Source organism: Saimiri boliviensis, chromosome 11, assembly GCF_048565385.1.
Source record: "Saimiri boliviensis isolate mSaiBol1 chromosome 11, mSaiBol1.pri, whole genome shotgun sequence".
Classification (NCBI taxonomy): Eukaryota; Metazoa; Chordata; class Mammalia; order Primates; family Cebidae; genus Saimiri; species Saimiri boliviensis.
Window position 1 is genome coordinate 10,218,546 of NC_133459.1, and position 13,190 is coordinate 10,231,735.

The 13,190-nt window shown below is 46.0% G+C and overlaps 1 protein-coding gene across 2 annotated transcripts in view; it reads right to left on the minus strand.

The window, feature by feature from the left end:
* MTOR (mechanistic target of rapamycin kinase) overlaps positions 1-2,919 on the minus strand; it is a 155,978-nt gene extending 153,059 nt beyond the window's left edge. For both annotated transcript variants that reach the window (XM_074380054.1, XM_010346531.3), the window contains exon 1: positions 2,801-2,919. The gene's annotated coding sequence lies outside the window, so the exon portion shown is untranslated. The remainder of the gene's footprint in view (positions 1-2,800) is intronic.
* Positions 2,920-13,190: the final 10,271 nt, after the last annotated feature.

Sequence of the window (13,190 nt, forward strand, 5' to 3'; positions counted from 1 at the left end):
AGTCCTTGTCAGGTAGGGATTCTAGAAACGAGAGATCTTTTGGAGGAAGATTTAGAAAGCCTAGATTCATTCAACAATGACTGATGTATAAAAGAGGCAGTGTAGTAGGGAGGATCAAATTGTGGGCTATGGAGCTAGCCTACTTGGATTTGAATCCTTTCTTATATACCTTGAGCACTTTGGGAAGCTGAGTTGGGAGGATCACCTGAGGTCAGGAGTTCGAGACCAGCCTGGCCAACATGGTGAAACCTCATCTCCACTAAAAATACAAAAATTAGTTGGGTGTGGTGGCGTGCACCTGTAATCCTAGCTACTCAGGAGGCTGAGGCAGGAGAATCACCTGAACCTGGGAGGTAGAGGTTGCAGTCAGCCGAGATCCTGCCAGTGCACTGTCTCAAAACAAAATAACAAAACCACAAAAATAAGGTCACATACCTTGAGAAAGACACTCAAAATGTCTCAGTTTCTTCAACTACAATAGGAAGACAACAGTACCTAGTTCATGGGTTGATGTGAAGACTAAGACATGTTAAAAAGTGTTTAAGACAGTACAGGGCATATACTGAGTTCTTAATAATTGTTAACTATTATTATTACTACTACTACTATGTACATGACACAGTGCCAGGTAACAAATGTGGGGAGGTAGGGAAATAATTAAAAATGACTAAGACTGCCCCTTTCCTCAAGTTCAATCTAAAAAGGGAGATTATTATTCTATAGCGGCGCTGTCTAATGGAAATACAGGCCAGGCACAGTGGCTCATGCCTGTTATCCCCCCACTTGGGAGGCCAAGGCAGGCAGATCACCCAAGGTCAGGAGTTCGAGAGACCAGCCTGAGCAACATGGTAAAACCCTATCTCTATTAAAAATACCAAATTAGCTGGGTGTGGCAGTGCATGCCTGCAATTCCAGCTACTTGGGAGGCTGAGACAGGAGAACTGCTTGAACCCGGGAGGCAGAGGTTGCAGTGCACTGAAATTACGCCATTGCACTCCAGCCTGGGCAACAAGAGCAAAACTCCATCTCAACAACAACAACAAAAAAAAAAAAAAAAAAAAAAAAAAAGAAAGAAAAAAAGAAAGAAAAAGGAAATAAAATGATCCACAAATTTAATATTAAAGCTGCTGGTCGCCATATTCTCAAACGTGAAAAGAAACAGGTGAAATTACTTAAATCAATGTATCCAAAATATCATTTCAACCTTATCAATATTTTTAAAAATTGATATAGTGTCCATTCTTTTTTTGTAGCGAGTCTTCAAAATTACATGTGCACTCTATACTTAAACAATGTCAATTTGGACTAGTCACTTTTTTTTTTTTTTTTTGAGAAGGAGTCTTGCTCTGTCACCCAGGCTGGAGTGCAGTGGTGTGATCTCAGCTCACTGCAACCTCCACCTCCCCAGTTCAAATGATTCTCCTGCCTCTGCCTCTTGAGTAGCTGGAACTACAGGTGCCCACCACCATGCCCCGCTAAATTTTTTTGTATTTTTAGTAGAGATGCGGTTTTACCATGTTGGCCAGGGTGGACTCAAATTCCTGACCTCAGGTGATCCGCCCACCTTGGCCTCCCAAGTGCTGGGATTACAGGTATGAGCCACCATGCCCGGCCTGGACTAGTCACATTTTAAGTGCTCTACAGCCACATGTGGCTGATAATTCTTGTATTGAACAATGCAGTTCTATAAAAGACTAGCACTTCAAATGTAAGCTAAAAGAAACCAATTAGTTCCTGAGATCATTCTCTCATTTCCTCAATCATGTACTGTTCCTTCCCTCAATGAGCTTACAATTCAGGGGGAAATACAAAATCAGGCAACTACAACACAGTGGCCTTAACAGGGCTCGGCCTACACTGCTCTGAAGTAACATACACCTATCCTATCCTAAGTATGTCCGGCTTATACTACAAAACCATTTCTCAAAATTCTTATTTTTGAACGAATTTGTAAGGCACAGAGGAGAAAACAGAATAAGTGGTTTTGAAAAGCTTTCAAATACTCCAGTGCCAAGAAAATGACTGCAGAAGAAAATGTCACCCTTTAGGGGAGAGGAAACTTAAGAATCCCTACTAAGAAAACTACTCCAGGTGTGTGTGTGTGTGTGTGTGTGTGTGTGTGTGTGTGTAAGGGGGAAGGAGGCTGGTAAGGGATTTCTATTCTCAGGAAAGAACCAGTGTATCTTTATATGGTCTAAGTCCCACAGGCCATCTGCTCCAGGCTGAATACAATTAAACAGGATATTTGAAGTCAGATATCCTAAGGGTCTTGACAGGGCTTCAGGGAGTTAAAGTTGGATGGGGGAAACAGGGATGGAGGTGGCGGAGAGGTAGAGAGGATGTACCCCAAAGATGTAACCGAGCTCAGTTACGGGGACTGGGTCCCTGAGAGGTCTCCATGGTGGAGAACAAGGGGCTGACACTGACGCTGGTGTTCCCTGGGGGCAGAGATCCACAATTTCTGCGGGTGGCTCAGAAGAAAGGGTGGCTGTGACGGGCAAAAGACCCGAAGGGCAGTACCAGAGCTGATGGGCCGGCCTTCGGGCGCCCGAGACATACCGCGGGACGAAGGGTCCGGGGGTCTCTTGGGGGTCCCGGGGACTCTTGGGGGTCCCGGGGGGTGGGCGTTGCCTCGAGGGGTGGGAATCAAGGCCTCAGACGGTGCCCAGGTCTTGGGGCCAGCAGTGTGGGGATACCACGTCCCAGACGGGCGGCTTCCCCTGGCCCCCCCACGAGCAGGCTGGCCGTGGGTCTGGACATTACACCGCCTTAGAAGGGTCGTGGCAGACCCTAGACTCACCGTGCGGCTTCGGCCAAGACCTCAGCTGCCGCCGCCAGCACCAGTACCGCCGCTTCAGGCCCCCTGCCCCACCACCCGCCTTCCCCGCTGTCCTCTAAGCCGGGAGCGAGGGAGGGAGGGTTCCGAGCCCTGAGGACCAATCCACAGGTATAGGAAGAAGATGGACTGAAAAACAGACCAATAGTAATGAAGAAGAAGTGAAGCTTCAGGACCCGGCTTCTCCAGAGGGCGGGGACTGTTCAAATAGACAAACCACGCGGCCAGTGGCAGGTGAAAACAGGCTTGGGTCCACTCGGGAGAACCAATCGGTCGTGAGTTGATCTCAGTCATTTCCACACATACATCCGGTGCGGCGCTGCTAGGATTCCCGTCTGCTTCCGGGCTGTGGCCGGAGGGAGTCCGCCGTCTGGGTACCGCCGGATCGCACCGAGAGCTGCCCGCTGAGGTTCGCGACCCCTCCCGGTGTAATTCTGAGAGCAGAGGGTGAGCGATGCCGGCGCCCGGGAATTACTGCATCAAAAAACGCCCGGTTTTCAGGCTAGCGCTCTTTACGGATCCTGTGATTTCTCTTTTGTTACATTTAATAAGCATTTGAAAATGTTTTTAATTAGATTTTTCTCGCTTCCCCAAAATTATCTAACTCAGGCTCACTCCCCAGAAACCATAGCCAAGTTTTAACCAAAAGAGCTACTCATAAATAAAAAATTTCAAAGCAGGCTGGGCGCGGTGGCTCACGCCTGTAATCCCAGCACTGGGAGGCTGAGGCGGGTTTATTACCAGGTTAGGAGGTCGAGACCATCCTGGCCAACGTGGTGAAACCCCGTCTCTACGAAAAATACAAAACGTTAGCCAGGCGTGGTGGTGCGTGCCTGTACTTCCAGCTATTCGGGAGGTTGAGGCAGGAGAATTGCTTGAAACCCGAAAACAGAAGTTGCAGTGAGGCGGGATCGCGCCACTGTACTCCAGCCTAGCGATAGAGCGAGACTCTGTCTCAAAAAAAAAGCAACATTATTATTATTTTCTAATCCTTTCAAAAAATAATTGTCCGGTGCAGTGACTCCGGCCCGTAATCTCAGCACTTTGGGAGGCCTAGGCGGGCGGATCACCTGAGATCAGGCATTTGAGACCAGCCTGGCGAACATGGTGAAACCCCGTCTCTACTAAAAATGCAAAAAATTAGCTGGGTATGGTGGCGCATGCCTGTAATGCCAGCCACTTAGGAGGCTGAGGCATGAGAATCGCTTGAACCCTGGTGGCGAAAGTTTCAGTGGGCCGAGATCGCTCCACTGCACTCCAGCCTGGGCAACAGAGCAAGACTCAGTCTCAAAAAGAAGAAGGAGAAGGAGAAAGAAGAGGAAGAAGAAGAAGAAGAAAGAAGAAAACAAAAGGGAAAAAAAATCAATAGCTGCTGGTCACAGCAGCTAACACCTGTAATCTCAGGACTTTGGGAGGCTGAGGCAGAAGGATTGCTTGAGGCAAGGAGTTCCAGACCAGCCTGGGCAACATAGCGAGACCATGTCTCTAAAAATTAAAAAAAAAAAAAAAAATCAATAGCAAACCTGAATTTGACTACATTTCTATTTTTTTTTATCACAGTGCTATTAGTCATAGTAAACACTGAAAATTGCTAAATATTTCAAAGTAGGGAGTCCAATAAAATATGATGCATTCATATTAAGGAAAAGATGTAGCCATTAAAAATTATAATTTGGAACCTAGCATGGTGGCTCATGCCTGTAATCCCAGCACTTTGGGAAGCCGAGGCAGGAGGATTATTTGAGGCCAGGAGTTCCAGGCCAGCCTGAGAAACAGAGTGAGACCCTTGCCTCTACAAAAGAAATAAAAAAATTAGCTGTGCATGGTAGCACATGCCTGTAGTCCCAGGTACTTGGAAGGCTAAGGCAGGAGAATCACTTGAGTCCAAGACTTCAAGGTTGCAGTGAGCTGTGATGGCCACTGCACTGCAGCCTGGGCAACAGGTAAAGATCTGTCTCAATAATATTAAATAGTCGTAATTAGGTATTTGCTAAGAAGGAAACGATTCACAACTGGTTCAAAAAATACAAATTATATAACAATGTAAGTATAACTATTTACAAAAAGTATTTATACATTTCTTACATGTCTATGTTTACATGGGGGAAATGTGCACAACTAATTTGGAATTTGGGAAAGACACTTTTTTTTTCTTTACTTTTTTTGTTTTTTGAGACGGAGTTTCACTCTTGTTGCCCAGGCTGGAGTATAATGGTGTGATCTTGGCTCACCATAACCTCCATCTCCCGGGTTCAAGTGATTCTCCTGTCTCAGCCTCCCAAGTAGCTGGGATTACAGGCATGCACCACCATGCCTGGTTAATTTTGTGTTTTTATTAGAGATAGGGTTTCTCCATGTTTGTCAGGCTGGTCTTGAACTCCCGACCTCAGGTGATCCACCTGCCTCAGTCTCTCAAAGTGCTGGGATTACCGGCGTGAACTACTTCACCCAGACTTTTTTTCTTTATACATTATCATCAATTATTTATGTAATAAAAAGAATGGAAGGTAGAAGAAATGGGTTTCTGGAAGGCATAAACTGCCAAATTAAAGACAGTTGGGCCAGGCACGGTGACTCACACCTGTAATCCCAGCACTTTGGGAAGCCAAAGTGTAAGATTGCATGAGCCCAGGCATTTAAGACCAGCCTGGGCAACATAGTGAGACCCCCAGCTAAATTAAATAAATATAGATAAATGAAGATGGTTGGTAATATTTTCTGACTAACAAAATGCTTTGTTTGGTGGTTTTGTTGTTGTTGTTTATGGTACTGGCCAGGCACAGTGACTCAACACTTTGGGAGGCTGAGGCAGGTGAACTGAGCTCTGGAATTTGACCAACCTGGGCAACATGGTGAAACCTCATCTCTACAAAAAATTTGCTGGTGTGGTGGCGTGTGCCTGTGGTCCTAGCTACTTAGGAGGCTGAGGTGGGAGGATCATTTGAGCCCAGGAGGTCAAGGCTGCAGTGAGCTGTGATTGCACCACCACATTCCATCCTGAGTTAACGGAGTGAGATCCTGTCTCAAAAGAAAAAGTTTTATAATTGTTACTTTTTTTTTTTTTTTTTGAGACACAGTCTTACTCTGTCGCCCAAGCTGGGGTGCAGGGGAGTGATCTCAGCTCACTGCAACCTCCACCTCCCAGGTTTAAGCCATTCTCCTGCCTCAGCCTCTGGAGTAATAATGGCTACTTTAGATTTAACCTCTTCATTGCTTCTGTGAGGTAACTATTCCTTTAAATTTTACATTTTCACTGATGTTCAAAATACATGAAATGGAGTCTCGCTCATGAAATGGAGTCTTGGCCCATTGCAACCTCTACCTCCTGGGTTCAAGTGATTCTTGTGCCTCAGCCTCTTGAGTATCTGGGATTAGGCACCTGCCACCATACCCAGCTAATTTTTGTATTTTTAGTAGAGGCGTAGACACGGGGTTTCACCCCGTTGGGCAGGTTGGTCTCAAACTCCTGACCTCAGGTGATTACAGGCGTGAACCACTGTGCCTGGCCCAACATCTATATTTTTATCATTAAAATTTTCTAATATGTAATATAGTCACTATTCAAATCTCAAACATGAAAAGCGGGCTGGGCGTGGTGGCTCATGCCTGTAATCCCAACACTTTGGGAGGCCGAGGTGGGTGGATCACAAGGTCAGGAGATTGAGACCATCTGGGCCAACATGGTGAAACCTCGTCTCTACTAAAAATCCAAAATTAGCCAGGTGTGGTGGCGCACTCCTGTAATCCCAGCTACTTGGGAGGCAGAGACAGGAGAATCACTTGAACCCGAGAGGTGGAGAGTGCAGTGAGCTGAGATCACATCACTGCATTGCAGTCTGGCAACAGAGTGAGACTCTGTCTCAAAAAAAAAAAAAAAAAAAAGAAAAGAAAAGAAAAGAAAAAGAAATAAAGAAAAGTCTTGCTCTATCCTTGACCCTTGACTATGAAATGAATTTTCTCAGTTTCTTGTGTATCCCCAGATTTTCTGTGTACAAATACAAGCAAATATGTACAGAAATATATTTTCCCCCTTCCTCCTAGTATATTTCTTTTTCTTTTTTTTTTTTTTTTTGAGATAGAGTCTCACTGTTGCCTAGGCTAGAGTGCAGTGGCATGATTTTGGCTCACTGCAACTTCTGCCTCTCAGGTTAAAGTCGTTCTCCTGCCTCAGCTTCTCCAGTAGTTGGGATTACACACATGCACCACCATGCCTGGCTAATTTTTGTATTTTTGGTAGAAATGAGATTTCACCATGTTGGCCAACCTGGTCTCAAACTCCTGACCTCAGATGATCTACTTGCCTCAGCCTCCAAAAGTGCTGGGATTACAAGTGTGTGTCACCGTGCCCAGCCCATATATAAATTCTTATTCTCCCCTTTTGTTATACTATATGCACTATTTTGCATTTAAAAAATTTTAATGTATCTTGTAGATCTTTGTCTGATAGGTCCAACAGGTTCATATGCCTGCTGCTTAACAACAGACCAATACAATGAGACAGCAGAGTTTGCAGCAAAGAGTTTACGATCACAGGGCAGCCAAGCGAGGAGATGGGAATGTTAGGGCTGAATCTACATGGTCCGCAGCAAGCTCAGTTCTTGCTTCCTCAGAAGAAACAATTCAACTGAGGGGCATAAGGTGGAGTGAGAGACAGGCAAGTTTTAGAGCAGCAAGTTTATTAAAGAGCTTTAGAGCAGGAATGAAAGGAAGTAAAGTATACTTGGAAGAGGGTGGAGCAGTTGACCTGAGAGATCATGTGCACTATTTGACCTCTGACCTGGGGTTTTATATGTTCGCATAGTTCCAGGGTCTTTTGTCCCTTCTCCCCTGATTCTTCTCTTGGAGTGGGCTGTCCACATGCCTGGTGGCCTGTCAGCACTTGGGTAGGGCCACATGTGCAGTGTGTTTACTCTAGTTGTACAAATGCTCACTCAAGGTGTTTTGCCCTTCCCAGTCCATTGTTCCCAGAGGAAGGTCATCTGCCATTTTGCGTTTTAGTGCCCATGCTTGAGCCCCCTCGCCCAACTCCTGAGATCTTATTGGGAAGCTGCTGATGACCAGTTTCAGGTGTTTCTATCTTTTGGGAGACTGCCAGCTGTCTCCGGCACCAGCTGCAATCAATTATTATCTTAGTGCGCTAGCTTAACAACTGCCTGACCATCATCTGATGGTTTTGTGGCAGTCCTGGGGTTGGGGGGGTGGGGCCTCTCCTGCCCTGCTCATGTCTGACTATCTACCTACTGTAACAGGAGGAGATCTTCAAAGCCATCTCCCCAAGGAATTCTGAGCTGGGTTTGTTTTTTGTTTGTTTTTTGAGACAGAGTCTCACTCTGTCACCCAGGCTGGAGTGCAGTGTCGTGATCTTGGCTTACTGCAACCTCCGCCTCCCAGGTTCAAGCGATTCTACTGCCTCAGCCTCCCAAGTAGCTGGGATTACAGGTGCCCGCCACCACACTCAACTAATTTTTGTATCTTTAGTAGAGATGAGGTTTCATCATGTTGGCCAGGATGGTCTTGATCTCTTGACCTCGTGATCCACCTGCCTTGGCCTCCTAAAGTGCTGGGATTGCAGGTATGAGTCACCATGCCCGGCCTGAGCTGGGGTTTTTAAGGGAATTGGAGGGAGGGGGGCTGGAAATTTGGTATCAGTTGTTGGTGGGGGTAAGGGGGATGAAATCCCCAGGATGTGGAAACTGCATTCTTTGGTGAGTTAGTTCCTTGTGGGGTCTTTCAGAACAGCGGTCATCAGTAGTTTCACTGACATGCAGGACCTGAAAGAGTATCTCAGGTGGAAAACAATGTTTTGAAATCTGAAATTGTTATCTATAGGGTCTGATGACAGGGTCTGCATGATTCTGGGACAGTAGGCAGCAAATGACTATGAGGAAGCGGCTCAGAGTGCAGTGTGACCTCGAGATGAATGCTGAATGTGCTGCAAGCTTGGTTTATTTTCATTTCTCTCCCTCCCTTCTTCCCCGATTTATTTTATTTTATTTTATTTTGAGATGGAGTCTCTGTCGCCCAGGCTTGAGTGCAGTAGCAAGATCTCAGCTCACTGCAACCTCTGCCTCCTGGTTTCAAGCAATTCTCCTGCCTCAGCTTTCTGAGTACCTGGGATTACAGATGTGTGCCACCATGCCGGCTATTTTGTATTTTTAGCAGAGATGGGGTTTCCCCATGTTGGCCAGGCTGGTATCGAACTCCCGACCTAAAGTGATCTGCCTGCCTTGGCCTCCCAAAGTGCTGGGATCACAGGCATGAGCCACCACACCCAGCCTTAATTTTTGTATTTTTAGTAGTGACGGGGTTTCACAATGTTGGCCAGGCTGTTCTCGAACTCCTGACCTCAAGTGATCCGCTTGCCTTGGCCTCCCAAAGTGCTGGGATTACAGGCATGAGCCACTGCGAATGGCCCTTGATTCGTTTTTGTAAAGTTTACTGGGGGCTGGGCACAGTGGCTCACGCCTGTAATCCCAGCACTTTGGGAGGCTGAGGCGGGTGGATTACCTGAGGTCAGGAGTTTGAGACTAGTCTGACCAACATGGTGAAACCCCGTCTCAAAAAAAGAAAGAAAGAAAGAAAGAAAGAATAAAGTTTATTGGGACAGTTTCATTTCCATCTTGGTGCAGCGTTTCCTTTTCCCTTTGTTGTTGTTACAGCTGCATAGTGTTCCATCACACAGCTGTGCCATAGCTCATTTTTGAGTCCTCTGGGAATGGACATTTGTGTTATGTCCAAATTTGTGCTATTACAAATGCTGCAATGAATGCCTTTGTACGTGTAACATTTTCTTCCCTGACAGCTATATCAAGATAAATTCCCAGAAATGGGATCACAGGTCACACAGTTTTGATGAATATTGTCAAGTCGATCTCCACAAGGGAGGTACCAATTTTCACTCCCATTAGCCATATATGAGATTTTTGTCACCCTGAGATATGATAAAGCCCTGTTTTCTAATTAATAATCCAAGGTATTTTATAGCAACAGTTATAAGTGTGTTTGTAGGCTTCTTTTCTGTTTACAAAGAGTTTTGGTATTCATTACATTAAAATAATCAGTAACATTTATTGAGCATTTACAGTGTATCAAGGATTTTGGTGGGTATTTTAGAGCACTTGTTAAAAGCAGCTTTGAGACAAACTAACTGAATCTGAAATTTGGCTGCACCACTGAGTGCCTATTTCCTTATCTGTAAAACTGGAAGGATTATAGTCCCTTCGCCTGTAGGCAGTACTGTGGGGGTTAAACGGTAATAGCACACGTGAAGTGTAGGGCTGTAGGGCGGCACAGGGTCGTGGGGTGTGCCTTATGCTGTGCTGAAGTGAAGGATCTGAGAAGTAAAGAGGCCACTGAAGAACTGGTGAAGAGCATTTGGATGTGGGGGGGCCACACCACCTGTGGGATCAGCGGGGGCCCCAATGCCTAGAAGTATCTGTATGTATTAGGTACAAGCAGGGGGCAGGGTTGTGAGTGAAGTTATTATCTATAGGCTTAGTAGTGGGGCATACATAATTACGTGAGTTACAAGCAAGAGGGCCACCCCATTATGTTACCTGGGCAGAGAGGTGGGCCGTGCGTAGTAGGGGGCTGTGCTGTACGCAGTAGCAGAGGGTCGTGGACAGAAAAGGGTCCACCCTCATTAGGTCACCGAGGCAAGGAGGTGGGCTGTGTGCAACAGGTGTTGTGCGCAACACTTCTTATCTAGGGGCTGGAAACTTCAAAGAATTTTTTAATAGTAGGATACTGTAAGCCAATGGAGTGGGAACTAACAGACTTGTGCTCTTCTCTTAAGATATTTATGGGAGGATGATTTGACCTAGCACAGAAATGAGAAAAGACTGACAGGCTGTACAGCTGCTGTGACTGGTTACACCAGAGGGGTTCTTCTCCCTTGGTTATTTCCAGGATCTCAGGCCTGAGGCCTACTTTCCACAAGAACTGGATGTAAGGTACTACAACTTCTTTATTAGGAGAGGCTTTTGCTCCAAGCCTGACATACAGTGCATGCCCCTTTAGGCGGGGACGCCACTGCCTGAGTCTTTGGTTCTTGTTCTGGTTTGGTTATTTTTCCATGTACTGCTTCTGTTCTGTGACTGCTTAGGCACTCCTTCTACTACAGACTACTATATGGTTATATGGAAGGATTCTATAAATTAGCACTAAATGTGTTAGTACAGCTCTGACTATGATACCTATATGATTATATAGAAAGATTATATAGAACTAAGTATGCTAGATGTAAGTATTAAGTATGATTATATAAGCTGGATACATGTAAGCAGTAAGTTATACTTCAGGCACTAATTCTATAAACTAATATATGATTATATATAAAGGATTATATAAAGGAAATAGCTGAGTAATAACACTATGAAATATTCTTCAGGCACTAATTGTGCCTGGGGTCTGGACAGTTCTCCTTCCTGGGTGCCCATGGCGGGTGTTACCCACAGTGAAGTACCTGAAAGAGTATATGGCTTGGCCAGGCACAGTGGGTCACACCTATAATCCCAGCACTTTGGGAGGCAGAGGAGGGCAGATGACCTGAGATCAGGAGTTTGAGACCAGCTTGGTAAAACCCTATCTATGTCAAAAATACAAAAATTAGGGCTGGGCATAGTGGCTCATGCCTGTAATTCCAGCACTTTGGGTGGCCCAAGGTGGGCACATCACAAGGTCAAGAGATTGAGACCCCCATGGCGAAACCCCATCGCTACTAAAAATAATCCCAGCTGTAATCCCAGCTACTCTGGAGGCTGAGACAGGAGAATCTCTTGAGACCAGGAGGCGGAGGTTGCAGTGACATGGTGCTGAGGAGGGAGACCACCTTCTCTGAGCTTGGAGAAAAGGAGGAAGTAAAAGTTAAAGGTCAGCCATGTGAGATCAGTGGAAGGACCGGTTGGTAGCACTGGCCACTACTCCTAACCACAATTCTATCTATGGATCTTGGATGTGGTATGGAGGAATTTTCCCTGGAAGGCATTGTTCTTGCTCAACTGCTCAGACCCCTACCTAGTCACGTGCCCCACGCTCCCCTAATTGATCACGACCCTCTCACATGTGCATCTCTTAGATTGTAAGCTTTTAAAAGAGCCAGGATTTTCTTTGTCAGGGAGCTCATTTATCGAGGCTTGAGCCAGCCACAGCTCCCAGCCGAATAAAACTGCCACTTCCTTCCCAGTTCGGTGTTAGAGAGGTTCATTCACAGCTGCTCCTGCTTCAGCATCACTGGACTCCAGCCTGGTGACAAAGCAAGACTCCATCTCAAAAAAACAAAAAGAAACAAAAATTAGCTGGGCGTGATGCCAGACACCTGCAGTCCAAGCTACTTGGAAGGCTGAGGCAGGAGAATCACTTGCACCTGGGAGGCGGAGGTTGCAGTAAACTGAGATTTCGACACTGTCCTCCAGCCTCAGCGACAAAGCGTGACTCCATCTCAAAAGCAAACAAGCAAAGTATATGGTTCGTGTGAACAGTCAATAAAGGTTGTTACTATTACTCCTGAGCATTGATTGTATTCCTCCCCCATTATATATAAATAAGCCAAAGAACAGAGACATTGGGACATGGAATTGGTAAGTGATAAAGCCAAGATATTAATATATCTGCTGATATATTTTCAGATTTGACATTGTATGACTTATGAGTTTGGCCAGCATCAAAAGCTTTGTGCTGAGTGGTGAAGTTGTAATGTTTGACAACCAGCTTGGGGGAAGTGGAAGCAGGTATGTACAGAGCTAGCTTCACAGCTGCATCATGCTCTGTTTTGCAATTGTTAATGAATTTGAACAAGAGGCCCACTATTGATTTATTTATTTTTGAAATAGGATCTCACTCTATTGCCCAGGCTGGAGTGCAGTGACACAATCACAACTCACTGCAGCCTTGACTTCCCAGGCTCAGGTGATTCTTCCGCCTCAGCCTCCCAAGTAGCTAGGACCACAGGTGCACACTGTCATACCTGGCTAATTCTTGTATTTCACCATGTTGTCTAGGCTGGTCTTGAACTCCTGGGCTCAAGTGATCCACCCATCTTGGCCTCCCAAAGTGTTGGGATTATAGGCGTGAGTCACAGTGCAGATCTCACTCTGTTGCACAGGCTGGTCTCTAACCTGAGTTCAAGAGATCTTCCCACCTCAGCCTCCTGAGTAGCTGGGACTACAGGTGCACACTACCACACCCAGTTCCACATCTTTAGTTTTCGCTGGGCAAAAGACTCCACCAAAACTACAAAATTAGCTTGGCGGCACACACCTATAGTCCCAGCTACTTGGGAGGGTGAGGCAGGAGAATTGCTTGAACCCGGCAGGTGGAGGCTGCAGTGAGCAGATATTGCACCACTGCACTCCAG